The sequence below is a fragment of the Meles meles genome, chromosome 2 (assembly GCF_922984935.1).
Source record: "Meles meles chromosome 2, mMelMel3.1 paternal haplotype, whole genome shotgun sequence".
NCBI classification, from domain to species: Eukaryota; Metazoa; Chordata; class Mammalia; order Carnivora; family Mustelidae; genus Meles; species Meles meles.
The window spans coordinates 149,601,440-149,620,113 of NC_060067.1; the positions used below are offsets into that span (position 1 = coordinate 149,601,440).

General features: G+C 37.1%; 1 protein-coding gene across 3 annotated transcripts in view; it reads left to right on the forward strand.

Moving 5' to 3' along the window:
- The window catches only part of ANAPC10 (anaphase promoting complex subunit 10), a 248,655-nt gene that overhangs the window by 4,977 nt on the left and 225,004 nt on the right, over positions 1-18,674 (forward strand). The gene's annotated exons all lie outside the window — the stretch shown is intronic.

Sequence of the window (18,674 nt, forward strand, 5' to 3'; positions counted from 1 at the left end):
ATCACAATCAAATATAGAATATTTCCATTATCCAAAGAAATTCCCTCATGCCCCTTTCTGGTCAGTCTTCTGCCCCCTTACCAGCTCCTGACAACATTTGATCTGTTTTATATCCTTTTAGTTATGCCTTTCCCTGTACATAGCTTTTCAGGTCTGGCTCTTTCACTTAGTATTTGTGATTTTTTTCCATGCTGTTACATGTATCAGTAGTTTGTTCCTTTTTATTGATAATTACTATTCCACTCTATGGATGTACTGTAGTTTATCTCTCACCAGTTAATGGACATTAGGTTTGTGGTAACCACCTTCCAAAATGGTCCTGGTGATCCTTATCTCCTGATATTTGTGCCCTACTGTTGACCTCTCCTGCACTGTCAGGATTGATCTCTGGAACTAATAAGATATGCAGAAGTGACATTGTGTGATTTCTGAGATTAGATTGATCAAAGACATTGTGACTGTGCCTTGTTCTCATTTGGATCACTCATTCGGGAAAGCCAACTGCCATTTTGTGAGGAAACAGTGGACCCTGGGAGAGGTTTGTGTGGCAAGGAACTCTGGCCTCCTGACAATAGCCTCTGAGGAACTTAGATCTCTTGTGAATAGCACATGAGCAAGCCATCTTAGAATGGATCCTTCAGCCCCTGTCAAGATTTCAGATTAATTCCTTCAGATAACGTGACTGCAAATTCCTAAACATCCTGGAGCCAAAGTGCTCAATCAAGTTCCTCCCAAATTTCCATCTCATAGAAGTTGTGAAATAATGCATGTTTGGTGTTTTAAACTGCAGAGTTTTGGGGTAATTGTAATGCAGCAATGGTTAACCAAGATTGCTTCCCATACTAGGTGATTATGGATAGAGCTGCTGTAAGCATTCATGTACATATTTTGTGTGGATGTATGTTTTCTTTTTTTGGGTAAATACTTAGGATAAAATTCTATAGGAGTAGAATTTGTTTTTATTTCTTCATTCACAGTCTATACCTTTTATTTCCTTTTCCTGTCTTACTGTGTTAGGTAAGACTTGCAATATGATACTGCAGGGGAATGGTGAAAAGGGACATCCTTCTAATTCCTGATCTCAGTGGAAAGGCTCTTAGGTTCTCACCATTAAGTATGGTGTTAGCTGTTGGTTTTTTCATTTGTATATAAAGTTGAGGAGGTTCCTTTCTATTCTTAGTCTGCTGGTAGATATTATGTTGAATGGATATTGGATTTTGTCAAATGCTTTCTCTATTGATATGATCATATTTTTTTCTTCTTTAGCCTGTTGATATGATGAATTACATTAATTAATTTTGGAATGTTGAACCAGCTTTGCATGCCTGGAATAAATCCTACTTAGTTGTGATATAAAATTCTTTTTATACATGGTTTTTATTTGCTAGTATTTTCTTGAGGATTTTGTATTTGTGTTCATGAGAGATACTCTTCTTTCGCGTTTTTTGTAGTGTCTTTGGTTTTGGTAGTACGTAATGCTGCCCTCATGGAACGAGTTAGCAAATATTTCCTCTGCTTCTGTTTTCTGGAAGAGGCTGTAGAGAATTTGTATTATTTCTTCATTACATATTTGGTAGAAGTCTAGTGAAACCATCTAGTCATGGTGATTTCTTTTGGAAGGTTATTAATTTTTTATTCAATTTCTGTAATATATGTAGGACTACTCAGATTATCTATTTCTCCTTGTCTGAATTTTGTTGTATTGTGTCTTTCAGGGAATTGATCCATTTTATTGAAGATATTAAATTTGTGGGCATAGAATTGTTTATAATACTCTTTTATTTTCCTTTCTATTATCCATGAGATTAGTAGGGATGGCCCCTCTTTTGTTTCTGATATCAGTAATTTGTGTCTTCTTTCTTTTTTTCTTGGTGAGCCATGCTAGAGGTTTATTAATTTTGTTGACCTTTCAAAAAATAGCCTGTGGTAACTTCTCTTTTAACTTACCTGTTTTCAGTTTCATTCATTTCTGTTCTGATTGTCATTATTTCTTCTGTCTGATTGTCATTATTTCTTCTCCTTATTTTGGGTTTAATTTACTCTTTTTTTCCTTGTTTTTTAAGGTGAAAACAGATTACTGATTCTAAGCTTCTCTTCTTGTCTAACATACATACTCCATACTATAAATTTCTCTGTAAGCACTGCTCTCACTGATTCTTCCGTTTTGGGTAATTTTTATTTTTTCAATCAGTTTCAAATATTTTACAGTTTCTTTTGATACTTCTTCCTTGATTCATCTGTTGTTTAATCCCCAAATATTTTGGATTTTCCAGTTATCTTTCTGTTAGTGATTTCTTTTTTAATTCTGTTGTGGTCTGAGAGCATCTTTTTGTGATTTCTATTCTTTTAAATTGTTTATGTATGTTTTATAGGCCAGAATGTGGTCCATTTTTGTGACCATTATACATGAGCATGACGGGAATTGTGTATTCTTGAGAAGCTTATGTATTCTATTGTCACTAGATAAACTAATCTGTAAATGTCAATTTGATCAAGCTGATTGATGGTGCTATTCAGTTCAACTGATTTACTAATTTTATATCTGGGATAAAGGCTAAGATTCAGAACTTGAAATTATTTAGATATCCTTGTTTTTGTTTGCCTTGGTATTTTCCCATTTCCTTAGAGACTCATTAAAGGGAGTCTAAGTTTATAGACTTTATAAGTTTATTATACTTATATATATATAACTATATTATATATAATATAGTTATATATATATAACTATATATTACATATATAATATGTAATATATACATATTATATATAATATAGTTATATATATATAAGTATAATAAGCTTATAAAGTCTATACATATATAATATATATAACTATATTATATATAATATGTATATATTACATATTATATATGTAATATATAGTTATATATATTATATATGTAATATATAGTTATATATATTATATATGTAATATATAGTTATATATATTATACTTTTATATATATATACTTATAGATTTTATAAGTTTATAGTTTATCTTTTTTTTTTTAAGATTTTATTTATTTATTTGACACAGAGAGAAAGAGCTCATAAGTAGGCAGAGAGGCAGGCAGAAGGAGGGGAGCAGGTTCCCTGCTGAGCAGAGAGCTGGATGCGAGGCTCGAGCCCTAGACCCTGAGATCATAACCAGAGCCAAAGGCAGAGACTTAACCCACTGAGCCACCCAGGTGCCCCAGTTTATAGTTCTTTGAATTGTAATCTCATGGTATTAATATAGGAGCCCTATTGATACGGTGGTAAGTTGTAGGGGGAACAGAAGTATTCTATAATCCTGTGACTAGATCTTAGTCTTTTAGTGGGTGCATATCCATGGCTGTGACCTTTACAGGTGCTTCTCACTCCTCCACCCCCTCAGCTTATTTGGGAGACAGGAAAGCTAGAGGAGTCTGAAGTTGAGTATTTTTCTTCCCCCATGTCAATTAGGCTCTAGTAAAATCCATGTTGGTTATACTCTAAAACAGTTTTCGTAGAAGTCAGGTCTTTGTTAAAGATAGCACAATGCTCTGAGTGTATTTCACAACGATTACTTTCTCCCTCCCTCTGCAGGAAGCACTGGAGAATTTTCTTTCGTCCTTATCCTGAAGGGAACCTGGTGGGGCTCCTAGGTAAAATTCAGGAAAAGGTAGATCTCTTCCTAAGGCTGGGCTTCTAGGAGTTTTTCTCTCTCAACCTCGTCCATACTCAGTCTCCAGCCATTAGTCGGTTAGCAGTTACTCTATTTCGAACCAGTTGCTGACTCTAGCAGCAGTTGCTGCTTCTGGTAAGCTGTGATTCTCTGTATTCACCTGTTCTTCAGTTTCCTGGGTGGTGGTTTGCCCTGTGACCTCAATTCTCTGTTGGACTTAAGAAGTATTACTGATTTTCAGTTAATTCAGCTTTGTTGCTGTTGTTCTGAGGATGAGTGACATTTTCCAAGCCCTTTGCATGTCAGACTGGAAGCTGGAAGTTTTTCTTTTCATTTTAAACTATATATATATCTTTATATTTGAAGTGGACTTCTTATAGACAGCATTGGGTCTTGGTTTCTAATTTAATCAAATATTCTTTATCTTTTCATTGGGAATGTTTAGATCATTCACATATTTATGTACTGATATCATTAGATTTAAAACTACTGTCTTGAAATTTGTTTTCTTTTTTCTTGTTTTTTTTTTTTTCTTTCTTTTTCTATCTGTTTTTGGATATATTCAGTATGTTTTATCTCCACTGTTGACTTATTGGTTATACATCATTTTTGAGTGGTTGCCCCAAGGTTTACAATATATATCTTTAATTATCACAGTTTACCTTCAAGTAGTAGTATATCACCATAGATAATGGTGTATGAATCCTTCAGCAGTGTACTTTCAGTTTCTCTCCTCAGTCCTTTATGCCATTTGTGTTATACATTTTATTTTTAGATATTTTGAGCTTTAGGATATATTGTTGCTATTTTTGTTTTAAATGGTAAATTATCGTTTGGAGCAATTAAAAAATAGTTTTTATGTTTACATTAATTTTTTTCAATTTTTGGAATGTAATTTCTTTGAATAGATCAAATTCTATCTGGTATCATAGTCCTCCCACCTGAAGAACTTTCTCTTTTTTTTTTTTTAAGTCTTTTTTTTTTTAATATATATTTGTCAGGGAGTGGAGAGAGAGCAAAGCAGGGAGAACGGCAGGCAGGGAGAAAACCAGGTTCCCTGCTGAATAAGGACCCTGATGCGGGACTTGATCCCAGGACCCCGGGATCATGACCTGAGCTGAAGGCAGACATTTTTTTTTTTTAAGATTTTATTTATTTATTTGACAGAGCGAGAGAGACAGCAGGAGAGGGAACACAAGCAGGGAGAGTGGGGGAGGGAGAAGCAGGCTTCCCACTGAGGAGAGAGCCTGATGTGGGGCTTGATCCCAGGACCCTGGGATCACGACTTCAGCAGAAGGCAGACACTTAATGAGTGAGCCTCCCAAGCGCCTCTGAAGGCAGATGTTTAACCACCTGAGTCTCCCAGGCATTCCCTGAAGAACTTTAACATTTTTTTGTATTGCAGGTCTGCTAGGATTGTTTGTTTGAAAAATTTTTCATTTTGTTTTTATTACTGTGGTATATTTTCCCTGAATGGGGTTCTAGCTTGGTGGATTTTTCATTTTTTTACTTTAAAGTAAAAGTCATTCTATTATTTCCTGGCTTGCATAGTTTTTTTTAAGAGATATCTGCTCTAGTCAGTGTAGCTTTTGTTCCTAGCTGCCTTTAAGATTTTATCTTTGATTTTCAGTAGAATAAATATGATGTGTCAGAGTAAGTACGTGTGTTTTTAATATGGCTTCAGATTCACTGAGATTCTTGGATCTTCTGGTTTGATGTTTTGCATTATTTTATGAAAATTATGGCCATTATTTCTTCAAGTATTTCTTTTGCCCCATTCCTTCTCTGTTGTCCTTTTGAGAATTCATTTATACATATTCTGAAAATTCATTTATACATATGCTAGACATTTGATTTTTCTAGACCATTTTTTATTCATAGCTTTTAGATGCTTTATTTTTCCCACTTTTTTCCCTCACTTTGTTTTGCTCTGGATTTTTTTTTTTATTGATCTAGCTTCAAGTCTACAGCTTCCTTCTTTGGCTTTGTTGAATTTCATCTCTGATATGGTGATTTTTTATTTATAGCTTTTCCATTGACTTTTTTTTTAAAGATTTTATTTATTTATTTGACACCGAGAGAGAGAGAGATCACAAGTAGGCAGAGCAGCAGACAGAGGGAGAGGGAGAGGCAGGCTCCCTACTGAGCAGAGAGCCGGATGCGGGGCTCGATCCCAGGACCCTGAGATCATGACCTGAGCGGAAGGCAGAGGCTTTAACCCATTGAGCCACCCAGGCGCCGCTCCATTGACTCTTTTTTTTTTTTTTTAAGATTTTATTTATTTTATTTGACAGAGATCACAAGTAGGCAAAGAGGCAGACAGAGCGGGGGGGGGGGGGGGAAGCAGGCTCCCTGCTGAGCAGAGAACCTAATGTGGGGCTCGATCCCAGGACCCTGAGATCATGACCTGAGCCGAAGGCAGAGGCTTTAACCCATTGAGCCACCCAGGTGCCCCTCCATTGACTCCTTTTTTTTTTTTTTTTTTAAGATTTTATTTATTTTATTTGACAGAGATCACAAGTAGGCAAAGAGGCAGGCAGAGAGAGAGAGGGAAGCAGGCTCCCTGCTGAGCAGAGAGCCTAATGTGGGGCTCGATCCCAGGACCCTGGGATCATGACCTGAGCTGAAGGCAGAGGCTTAACCCACTGAGCCACCCAGGCGCCCCACCCTCCACCACCCTCCACCACCCTCCACCACCCTCCACCACCCTCCACCACCCTCCACCACCCTCCACCACCCTCCACCACCCTCCACCACCCTCCACCACCCTCCACCACCCTCCACCACCCTCCACCACCCTCCACCACCCTCCACCACCCTCCACCACCCTCCACCACCCTCCACCACCCTCCACCACCCTCCACCACCCTCCACCACCCTCCACCACCCTCCACCACCCTCCACCACCCTCCACCACCCTCCACCACCCTCCACCACCCTCCACCACCCTCCACTGACTCTTAAAAGAGTTTTTATCACTGTTGAAATTCCCTGTCTGTTCCAGCGTTTCCTCCATCTTTCACTCTAGATTCTTTAACGTGTTGATCATAATTTTTTTTTAAAGATTTTATTTATTTATTTGTCAGAGAGAGAGACAGAGAGAGAAAGATCACAAGTAGGCAGAGAGGTAGGCAGAGGCAGAGGGAGAAGCAGGCTCCCTGCCGAGCAAGGAGCCCGATATGGGACTCGATCCCAGGACGCTAGGATCATGACCTGAGCTGAAGGCAGCCGCTTAACCAACTGAGCCACCCAGACGTCCCTGATCATAATTTTTTATTTTATTTTATTTTTTCTTAAAGATTTGATGGGGGCTTGTGCCAGAGGAGGTGTTTTTGTTTTGTTTTGTTTTCCTTTCTTTTCTTTTTGTTTTAATTCCAGTGAGTTAACATACAGTGCAGTATTAGTTAGAGGTGTACAGTATAGTGATTCAACACTTCCATACATCACCTGGTGCTCATCACAAGTACACTCCTTAATCCCCATCAGTTATTTCACCCATCCCCCCCACCCCCTCCCTTCTGATAACCATCAGTTTGTTCTTTATAGTTAAGACTGTTTCTTAGTTTGCCTTTCTCTCTCTTTTTCCCCCCTTTGCTTGTTTGTATTTTTTCTTAAATTCCACGTATGAGTGAATTTTATGGTATTTTTCTTTCTCTGACTGACTTATGTCATTTAGCATAATACTCTGTAGCTCTATCCATGGTAATTGCAAATGTCAAGATTTCATTTTTTATGGCTGAATAATATCCCATTGTGTGTGTGCGCGTGCATGCACACACACATACAGACACCGCATCTTTATTTATTTATTTATTTGAGAGAGAGAGAGTGAGCGCACATGTACCAGGCAAGGGAGGAGGTGAGAGGGAGAAGCAGACTCCCCGCTGAGTAGCGAGCCCAGTATGAGACTTGATCCCTGGACTTTGGGATCTGAGCTGAAGGCAGATGCTTAACAACTGAGCCGCTCAGGTGCTTTGACACCACCTCTTCTTTAGCCATTTACCAGCTGATAGACACTTGGGCAATTTTCATAATTTGGCTATTGTAGTTAATGCTGCTATAAACATTGGAGTGCATGTATCCCTTTGAATTAGTATTTTTTCTTTGGGGAAATACCTAGTAGTGCAATTGCTGGATCAAAGGGTAGTTCTATTTTTAGCTTTTTGAGGAACCTCCATACTGTTTTCCACAGTGGCTGTGTCAGTTTGCATTCCCACCAACAATGCAGGAGGGTTCCCCGTTTTCCACATCCTTGCCAATACCTTATTTCTTGTGTTGTTGATTTTAGCCATTCTTATAGGGGTGAGGTGATACGTCATTGTAGTTTCAATTTGTATTTCCCTGATGATCAGTGTTGTTGAACACCTTTCATGTGTCTGTTGCCTATCTATATGTCTTCTTTGGAAAACTATTCATGTCTTCTGCCCATTTTTAATGGGGTTGTTTTTTGGGGTGTTGAGTTTTACAAGTTCCTTACATATTTTGGATACTAACCATTTATCAGATAGGTCATTTGCAAATATCTTCTCCCATTCTGTAGACTGCCTTTTAGTTGTGTTGATTGTCTCCTTCGCTGTGCAGAAGCTTTTTATTTTGATGAAGTCCCAATAATTTATTTTTGCTTTTGTTTACCTTGTCTCCGGAGACATATCTAGAATGAAGTTGCTATGGTTGATGTCAAAGTGGTTACTGCCTGAGTTCTCCAACCACAGGAGTTTTTTTTTAAATGGTCCTCCATTTATTTTTTTAGATAGTTTTCAACTATCTCTGTACTCCTGTGCTTCAGAGTGTGTCTCTTTCCATGCTCTTGCCTTGTCTTCAGTAGTAGAATGCTGTGCCTTGTCACTCAGTGCCAGCTTCTCTGTTTTCCTGGTCCAGCTATTATCTTAGCCCTTGTGTGTCTGGCCTCTAAGGTAGGGCTTTCTCAGTATTTTGGTCCCCCCTACCTTGATAGCCAAACTCTACCTTGGATCTGTGGCTGGTCTTTTGTGGGAGAGTTTTGTTTCTTTCTCCACCCCCCCCACCCGAGGAAGGGTTGTTCCCTGCATCTACCCCAGATGTAGAGGGTTTTTTTCTTTTAATCTTTTCCCAGCAAAGAAGGGTCTGTCCTGGAGTCAGTAGGTTTGATGCTCATCCTCCAGCAGCTTAAGTCCTTTGTTCTTAGAGAGAAGGGTTTGGGAAGGACGGTAGGTCTTTTTACTTTTCCTGCAGTGGTGGTCAGTTCTTTTCTTCACGCATCTACCATTGAAGTATGATTTCCGGTCTCCTGGTCTCCTCTAAATCTTTCTGTTACATAGACAGTGAAGGCCCTTGGAAAAGAGTCTGAGAGTCAGTGTGCGTTCCCCTTAGATTTGGGACTACCAGGGTTGCTGTCCTTTTATGCTAGCCCACACTTGGCCTATAAGAGGTTGTTTAGCAGGTTCTGCCTAATGTCTTATGTGTCTGTCTGGCCACTGTTCCTTCCTCCCATGCTCTACCACAATTGGGACAGGCTGTATATCATTTTTCTCCTGAGGTTGAGAGGTGCTCCTTCTTGGATTTTAGGCTTTTTGGTTGCTGCATTTTTTTCAAGCTCTTGTGGTTTTTTTTTTTTTTTTTTTTTTAAGATTTTGTTTATTTATTTGACAGAGCTCACAAGTAGACAGAGAGGCAGGTAGAGAGAGAGGAGGGAAGCAAGCTCCCTGCTGAGCAGAGAGCCCGATGTGGGGCTCGATCCCAGGAACCTGGGATCATGACCTGAGCCGAAAGCAGAGGCTTTAACCCACTGAGCCACCCAGGCGCCCCTCAAGCTCTTGTGTTTTCAAGAAAAATTATGAGTTTGTAGTTTATCTAGCCTCTTCTTGTTTGAATGGAAGTGATGCCTTTTTTCCCAGCTTTCTACATCCTGGGCTGCTTCAGAAGTTTCTAATATTCTTTATAGTATAGAATAGTTCTATGAATTTGCTCAAATTGAATACCTACCTTTGCTTGATCTAGTAGCATAATTCAATTGGTGCCTTACTGTATCAATAATGGGGTATAAGTCAGTGTCAGTTCATATCCCTTGATGCTGTAGAGTTTGCAGAGGGCAATGTATAACTGGCTCCCTGAAGATGCCCCACAGCTCTGACAGCTTGGAGGTACAGAATAGAACAGTAGTTCCACTGCCAGGGGAGTGGTGGGATCACTACAAAATGTGTTAAGTATGAAAGTTATGCAGTTCATTAGTGTTGTGTCAAACGTTGTACTTGCATCACCTTTGGGTCCCTCAGTGAACTATCATTAGGTGATTATTTTCTACATAAAGAGTGAATGACTGCTCTTTATTAATGAGAAGCAGGATGAGAAGGTTGTTTAACCTTTGCTTCTCTATGGTCGGATATTTTTCATTTCTAGGCAGCAGATAATTGCTGAAGTCTGTTAACACTTTAAGAGAGTAAAAGTTATAAAAGACAGAATTCTTGCTATCAAGGAGTTCACAGTCTAGTGGAGGGATTATAGCTTTAAACAAGTCATTATAATGCAGTGTAATAATTTGTAACTCTTATTTAGTGCTTACTAAATGACAGGTCCTGTTCTAAGTACTTTACATGTGTATGCAGTACGTACTGTTATTGTTATTATTTTCTAAATGAGGAAACTGTAGTACAGAAAGTTAAGTAATTTGGCAATGGTGACATAATTAGTGGGAATGCTGTGACTCAAGGCAGTCAGGTTCCACAGTGTCATACTGCTTTCCACTAAGTATGGGTTCAGAGTGACCCAGAGGAAAAAGTGATTGATTCTGCTTAACAGATCACAGAAGGCTTCATGGGGATGCTTATTCTTCATGATGGAACAAGAAGAGGATTTCATTGAATAAAGACATAAAGGCAAGGGGGCGCCTGGGTGGCTCAGATGGTTAAGCATCTGCCTTCGACTCAGGTCATGATCTCCAGGTCCTAGGATCGAGCCCCGTTTCGGGCTCCTGGCTCAGTGGGGAGCCTGCTTCTCCCTGCCCTCTGCCTCTCCCCTGTTCATGTTCTCTCTCTCTCTCTCTCTCTCTTTCTGTCTCAAATTAGTAAATAAAATCTTAAAAAAAAAAAAGGACATAAAGGCAAGAGGAACAGTAGGCACAAAGGTGTAGAGCTTAGACAAAACATAGCTCATTCAAAAGTTTTAAGTAAAACTAGAACAGAAGGAAGTGGCGTAGGTAAATCTGGCTAGTTAGGTAGAGGGCTGATCATAGAAGGCTTTGTTAAACAGTTGATACTTTATTGTACAGAACTCTTAAAAAATTTTGAGTACCAGAGTAAAACATTCAGTATTTGTTCACATTTGAGAAGTTTAGAGGATGGATTGAAGTGAAGCAAGGTTAGAGGTAAAGAAATCATTTAGAAGACAAGGAATAATTTAGGTGAGAAGTGATATAAGGAAGACTTTAAATAAACTTTCTAAATGCTTTTTTAAATTATTTTTATTTTTTAAAAGATTTTTATTTATTTGACAGAGAGAGACACAGCTAGAGAAGGAACACAACAGAGGGAGTGGGAGAGGGAGAATCGGTTCCCCACATCGAGCAGCGAGCCCAATGTGGGGCTTGATCCTAGGACCCTGGGATCATGACTTGAGCTGAAGGCAGACGCTTAACGACTGAGCCACCCAGGCGCCCCCATACTTTCAAAATGTTAAATAACAGTTTGTGGGAGGTACAAATTTACTTGCCTGCTACAGTGTGGTAGGTGGTATAGAGCTTTGCAAAATTACTCTGTCTTTGGAAATAGTGGTCCAGTATTTCACTCAGATTAAAGTTGGAATGTATTTAGTAGATTCAGCCTAGTTGAAGACGCATCACAAACAATTCCACCATTCAGCACAATTGTCAGTCTCTGTCCAAGAGACTGGAAAAACTAAAGGTCAGATTTGTGTGACTGCTAGCATTAGTTATAATGAGTCTTATTACAATAAATTAATCATTTAATTTCATAAGCCCTAAATTCATATCATGTTGGGCAACAAAATTAGGGGACAAATAGGTACATCTTCTGTGTTTGACTCCATATTTGATACTTTATAAGCCAACAAAAATAAGTATTTCATGAGGTTGTGTTTTGTGGACATCTGATCCATGACATATTTTCCACTCAATTCATATATTTTATCAAGACATTTCTTTTATGAGTTAATTTTGTGAGGCATAATTGGATGATGTAAGTTGTTTTTCTTAAAAAAATAACTGAATTTTAATTTTTTTAAGTTTATGCCGTAACTGACAATTGTGATCATTGAGTAACTTTCTGGTTGAATAGCAGTATGTGCTTTGGAGAAAATAAAGCAACAACATAATAAATAGACCAAGAAAGGCTTTTCTTGGAAAATGAAATTTGTGCTGAGATGTAAATGTTAGAAGAATCCATTGTGCAAAGATTTCACAGAAGAACCTTGCTGACAGAGGAAACAGCTACTTCAAAGGCTCTAAGCTAAATGGTTTGGCATACTTGAGTTTCAGAAAGAAGTCTAGTGGGCTAGTGGATGGCGGGTAAGGAGGAGAAGTAGTAGAAGATTAGGCTGGAGACATAAACAGGAGCCAGATTATGAATTCTGGTACAATTTGGATTTGAAGTACAGTTTGGATCTGAAATACAAGGAGGTGCCACTGGAAATGTTAAGCAGGAAAGAGAGATGATTTGATACAGAGTTTAGTTTTTTTTTTTTAATTTCTATAGCAGAATTTATTTATTTACTTATTTATTTTTTGAGGGGGGAGGGGCAGAGGGAAAGGGAGAATCTTTTTGTTGTTGTTCTCAAAAAAATCACTGTGGCCACTGAGAATAATGACTGGTAGGAGAATAATGGTATAGACCGGTGAAGGAAAGACTAGTACAATAATTTGTGTCGGATAATGTTGAATTGGAATAGGCTCATGGTGGATGATATGGAGAGAGATGATGGCTTTCGGATGTATTTTTAGAGGTGGAAAAATTATGACTTACTAAAGGAAAGGAGAAATTCAAGACTGACTCTTAGGCGTCTGGCTGAATAACTCAGTATTATTTCCTAAGTTGAGAAAGTGAGGTGGGAGGAAATACATAGGTTTTGGTTAAAAAAAAAAAAAGTTATGATTCAGACACATTAGTTTTGAGATCAGCATTCTAGTGAGGTGTTTGTTAGGCAATTGAGTATAGAAGCTTGGAGCTCTGGGGAAAGGTCTGGGGTGGAGACACAAAGTTGAGTTATCAATATATTGATGATATTGTAAACTTGGGACTGGATTGACTCCCCTAAGGAGAGATTGTTTTTAGAAAAAAGAGTAAAGTCTCAGGGCTCCTTCAAGATGTAGAGATCTGGCAAAACAGCAAGAATAAGAATCAGGAAAGGGAACTAAGGAGAAGTAGCTGCTAAACTAGTTGGAAAACTAGGAGAGTGGGAGATCATGGATAGACGCCAAGAGAAGACAGTGTATCAAGAAGTTAAATAATTCTTTATCTCTTTATTTTCTTTCTTTTTTCTTAAAATGAAGTGTTCTGGACATGCAATATTGTATTAGTTTCAGGTATACACCATAATGTTTTGACAGTTCTGTATATTACACTATGCTTACACCTTGCTGAGTGTAGTTATCATCATCATACAACGTTATTACAGTATTATTGACTACATTCCCTATGCTTTACTTAAATTTTACCCATAAAATCATGACCTGAGCTGAAATCACAAGTCAGATGCTTAACTCACTGAGCCGTTTAGATGTGCCCTTCCCCTGTCCCCCCCTCCCCCTACTTTTTTTGACAGGTCTTGCTAAAGGTTTGTCAGTTTTATCTTTTCAAAGAACCAGCTCTCGTTATGTACTGTTTTTTAGCCTATTTTATTTATTTCTGCTCTGCTCTTTATTATTTCTTTCTGCTGACTTTGGGCTTTGTTTCTTGTTCTTTTTTTAGTTCCTTTAAGTTTAAGATTAGATTGTTTATTTGAGACTTTTCTTATTTCTTGAGGCAGGCCTGTATCTCTGTAAAGTTCCCTTTTAGAACTGCACTTTCCTGTTCCCAAATATTTCGAACTGCTATGTTTCTATGTTTTTGTGTTCCCAGGTATTTTTCCATTTCCTCTTTGCTTTCTTTGTTGATCTCCTGGTGTTTTTTTTTTTTTTTTTAAAGATTTTATTCATTTATTTGACAGACAGAGAGCACAAGTAGGCAAAGAGGCAGGCAGAGAGAGAGGAGGAAGCAGGCTCCCTGCCGAGCAGGGAGCCTGATGCGGGGCTCGATCTCAGGACCCGGGAATCATGACCTGAGCCGAAGGCGGAGGCTTTAACCCACTAAGCCACCCAGGCGCCCCGATCTGTTGGTGTTTTAATAGCATGTTGTTTAGCCTTCATGTGTTTGTGTTTGTTTCTTCATTTCTTTTAGAACTTAACACTTTATATTGTAATTTATCCGCTTAAGTCCTTTAGTGCTGGCCAGTAAAATGTATTGGACTGTACAGTGAGACAGCTGCTAGCCATGTGTGAGTACTTTAAATGTGACTAGTCTTACTGAGAAACCAGATTTTAAATTTTACTTATTTTTAATTAGTTTAAATGTAAATAGTTATAGCATAGATAGTGCATTAAATAGATGAACTCTTCCACAGATACCTCATGTAATCTGTCTTTGTGTCTTCATAGTAAAGATAATGCCCTAATTATAATAGCGCCTTATCAAATATGAAGGTATTTGTGTTAAAAGATATGTTTTAGGTGGCAATGGCTGTTTTACTCCTAAAGGCAATCTAAGCTGGGCTAGTCAGATGTATCTCATCTATTGATATTGTGTTAGTTAGCTCTTGCTGCACTAATGGTGTGTAACAAACAACCCTAATCTCTCAGTGCTATATTATAACAACAAAACTTACTTCTTGCTTGGTTATGACCTGGCTCTAGGTTGTGAATTGGGTCCAGGCCTGCTCTGTGTGTTCAGGCATGATGTCTTAGTGGGGTACCAAAATTCAAAAGGCCAAGCCAGACCTTGCAAGCACATTTAAAACCTCTGTTTGGGGGTGCCAGGATGGCTTGGTTGGTTGAGTGTTCAGCTTTTGATTTCAGCTCAGGTCATGATCTCAGGGATCCTGGGATGAGACCTGCATCAGGCTCTAAGCCTGGTTCAGAGTCTGCTTATCCCTGTCTTTCCCTCTGCTCCTCCCCCAACTCATGCGCTCCCTCTCCCTCTCTCTGAGGTTCTCTCTCTCTCAAATAAATAAATAAAATCTTTATAAATAAATTAAATTAACCACTGTTTGTGTCACATTGTGTTGACCAAAACAAGTCATGATTAAGCTCCAATATGACGAGTGCAGAATGATTTTCTTCCCATGGAGGATGGCTAGAGAAGAGTGGCTGTTTACTAAGCAGTAACAGTAACCATAGGTTAACGCTGGTTTTCTTTTCCTTAGAGATGTGGTTCTCATCTGGGGATGATTTTGCCCCATAGAAGATATTTAGTAATGTCTACAGTTGTTTTTGATTGATACAACTGCTGGCATGGGGAGGACTGTGACTGACAGCTAGTGGATGGAGGCCAGCGATGCTGTTAAATATCCTATAATGTGCAGGACACCCCTGCCCCTGAAGGAATTGTCCAGTGCACAGCATCACTAGTGCCCAGGTTGAGAAGACTTGCCATAAAACAGTAGTTCTAAAATTGTAGCATGCATCAGAATCACCTGTAGGATTTATTAAAATACAAACTCTCAAAGGAGTTAACTCTGAAAGTTTCTGATGTAGGTCTAGAATTGCTAACAAGTTCCCAGGTGACAATGATGCTGCTGATCCAGGGACCATACTGTGAGAACCACAGCCTTAAGAATCAGTACATCATGTAAAAGTTTTTTTCTGGATAACATCATTTGTGTGCATTATCATAGTACCTGTTAAAGTGCTTATCCCAAATTTGTCTTTTAGTTCTTTTGTTTGGTCTTAAAGAATTGAGGTATACTGAGTGGGAAGCTTTGGAAAAGAAGTTTACTCTCTGAGTCATGGCATTGGTACAAACATATTTATAAAATGTACTGTTTGTGAGAAATATTTTGAACAAGTAGAAGCTGATAATCTTGCATAGTACTCCAGACGTGAAGATTTAGGCTGATTGGTTCTTGACGAGATTGTAGAGATTGTACTTAACTTAGTTGTACTGTTGTAGTTTCATAAGCAATATCTTAAAAACAAATTTAAAATGATTAGTCTTGAGTTAACAGGACATCTCTTATTCTGGATATGTTATTTAGTTTTTTTGTTTAATGTTTATTTTGCTTGATAAGAACAAACACCATTTTATGCAATTCTTTGAGCTCACACAGATAAAATTGTGAAATGAAAAGAAAGAAAAACTAGGCAAATAGCTAAAACAAAGTTAGTGACAAGGGTCTTTTTTATCATAGAACATTTAATGGTGGAGCTCTTAAGGAAGAGTCATATAATTGAGTTATCTTCTGTTAGGGAACTCATAAGCTGGTAGGAAGAAAAAGGTATTTAAAACTTAAGAACTCTTTATATTGGTAGCAAAACAACTTTTTATCTTATAACTTGCAGAAATAAATGTCCTGGATTAGCCCTAAAAATAATGTATAAAGAAAGAACAGAAGCATGGTCTAACGTAGCACTGTCCAATAGAAGTATAATGCAAGTTGCATGTGTAATTTAAATTTTTCTAAGAGCTACATTAAAAAGGATAAATTGGTGAAATTAATTATAACAGTATGTTTTTAATCCAATATAAGTAGACTTATTATTAATGAGATATTTTGTATTTCTTACTAGTCTTCAAAAACCGATGTGTATAGCAAATCTAAAGTTGAACTAGCTTTATTTCAAGTGTTCAGTCGCCACATGTGGCTAGTGGCTACCATATTGTACAGCACAGATCTAAGAGTTACAGAGTGAGTAATGGAGAACTCAGTTTTTAAATTTTAAGATTTTCTTTGGGACAGTAGGAAGCAAGTTTTCGAACATTTGCCAGGGTCACTGGCATTGAGGAATCTATCTAAAGATACTGATCTGATTATTTCCTGATCACATGACTTACCTAATAAAAATTCTTCAGTAGGTTGGTGTATTTTTCAAGATAATTTATACTTTATCTCTTAGTGCATTTAAGTCTGCATGATCTGATTCCTTTCATATGTCTCTGGCTCATTTCCTGATTCAATCCAATGTGTATAGCCTTAGGTCCCAAAAGGACCTACCTTTGTTTCCTGTAGATTTTACTTTTCTTTTCCTGTGCCATTAAGTGTTTTCCTCTTTACTGAATGCTAACCTTGCTCTTTTACCTCTTTATGTAATTAACTCCTATTAATACTTCAGAATTAGATGCAAAAATTATTTTCTCTGGGAAAATCTCTCTTATTCACTAGTATATACTGTAAAGGCAGCATGTGCAAATTTAAGATACAAATTGCAGACTGGGGAGAGTATATTTGGATCATGTGGAACAGCCATAGGGTTAATATCTACAATAGTAGAAGAGTTATAAATCAATTAAAGACCAAAGTACAGTAAAAATGTAGGCAATCTTGAATAGGTATTTTCTATGAGAAGAAATATAAATGATCAATGAAAGTTTGAAATATAATTTTTCACCTATCAGGTTAGTAAATATGTGAAAGAATGATTGCATTTTAGCATACAGAGCAGAGCTGTTGAACAGAAATTAATAACAAACCATATATGTAATTTAAAATTATCTAGTACCATATTAAAATTAAACAATTTACAATTAACTTCCATTATTTATTTTGTCTCAACATGTCCAAAATGATTTTAATATCCAATCAATATAAAAACTTACTAAATAAACTTTTAATGTCTTTATACTGAGTCTTCAAAACCTAGTGTAAAGGTTTTAGAATACCCTAATTTTTACTAGTTATGTAGAGGAATAGGTGTTTTTGAACATTACTAGTTGAAGGTGCATTTTGGAGGAGAATTTGACTATATTTATCAAATTAAAAAGTTGAATGATCCAGGGTTCTATTCCTAGAAATCCATCCTCCAAAAATACTAATATCCATTTAAATATTACAGATATGTAGATGTAGATGTTTACTGCAGTGTTGTCTGTAACAGGAAAACATTGGAAACAGCCTAAATGTCCTTGTTCTATAGGGATTTCATTAAATAATTATATTTCCAGACAGCAAGGTACTGTATAACCTTTAAAAAATGTGGGAGCTCTTTAGGTTAACTGAGTTTTTATAATGAGTTAAATAAATATTAACATGATGTAGTCATGTAAAATACTTAGACTGTGTCTGGCACATAGTTAATGTTATATATTATTTGCAGTTATTATGATTAATTATTATTATTACTGATATGGAAGAATCTCCAGATATGTTAAGTGAAAAAGAAATGCAAAGTGTACAACTATGTGTTACCATTATTTGTGTAGAGGGGAAAAAAGAATATGTATGTATTTGCTTGTATAGTTGTACAGTATCTGTGAAAGAATATGTAAAAATGATAACATTGATCATATTTGGAGAGGTAAACTAGACAGTGGGGGTGGGGATAGAGACTTTCCACAATGTTCTTTTTTCTACCTTTTGAATTTGATCCATGATGAATATAGTACTTTGTGAAAAAATTAAAATGTAAATTAAATTTATTTCTCTTATTTTTGAGAAATCCATACCTTACCATTAAATTATTTCTATAATTAATATGTATTATTATGATTTTAATCAAGAAAAGGTAATACAGGATATTTTTATTTCAGTTATGTAGAATGGCTAGATGATATGAGATTCTGGGCAGATTTAATTTTTAATTAATTTTTGATTAATCAGAAACACTTGGTTTCAAAATGTATATGATTTTTGTCACAAAAATTTATGTTGTCACAAAAAAGATATACTTAATAAAATCTGGTTTTGCAGGACATTATATTAGTGCCCTAATATATAAACTTTTTTGTGTGCAAGTGATACTCTTAAGAGTTGAGGTCTTGTAAAGAGAATGGAAGAATTCTAGTTCATTCAAATTTTACAGATTAACCATCCTGTTTATCATGTTTTCTGGACAAATATGAATGGTAATTTT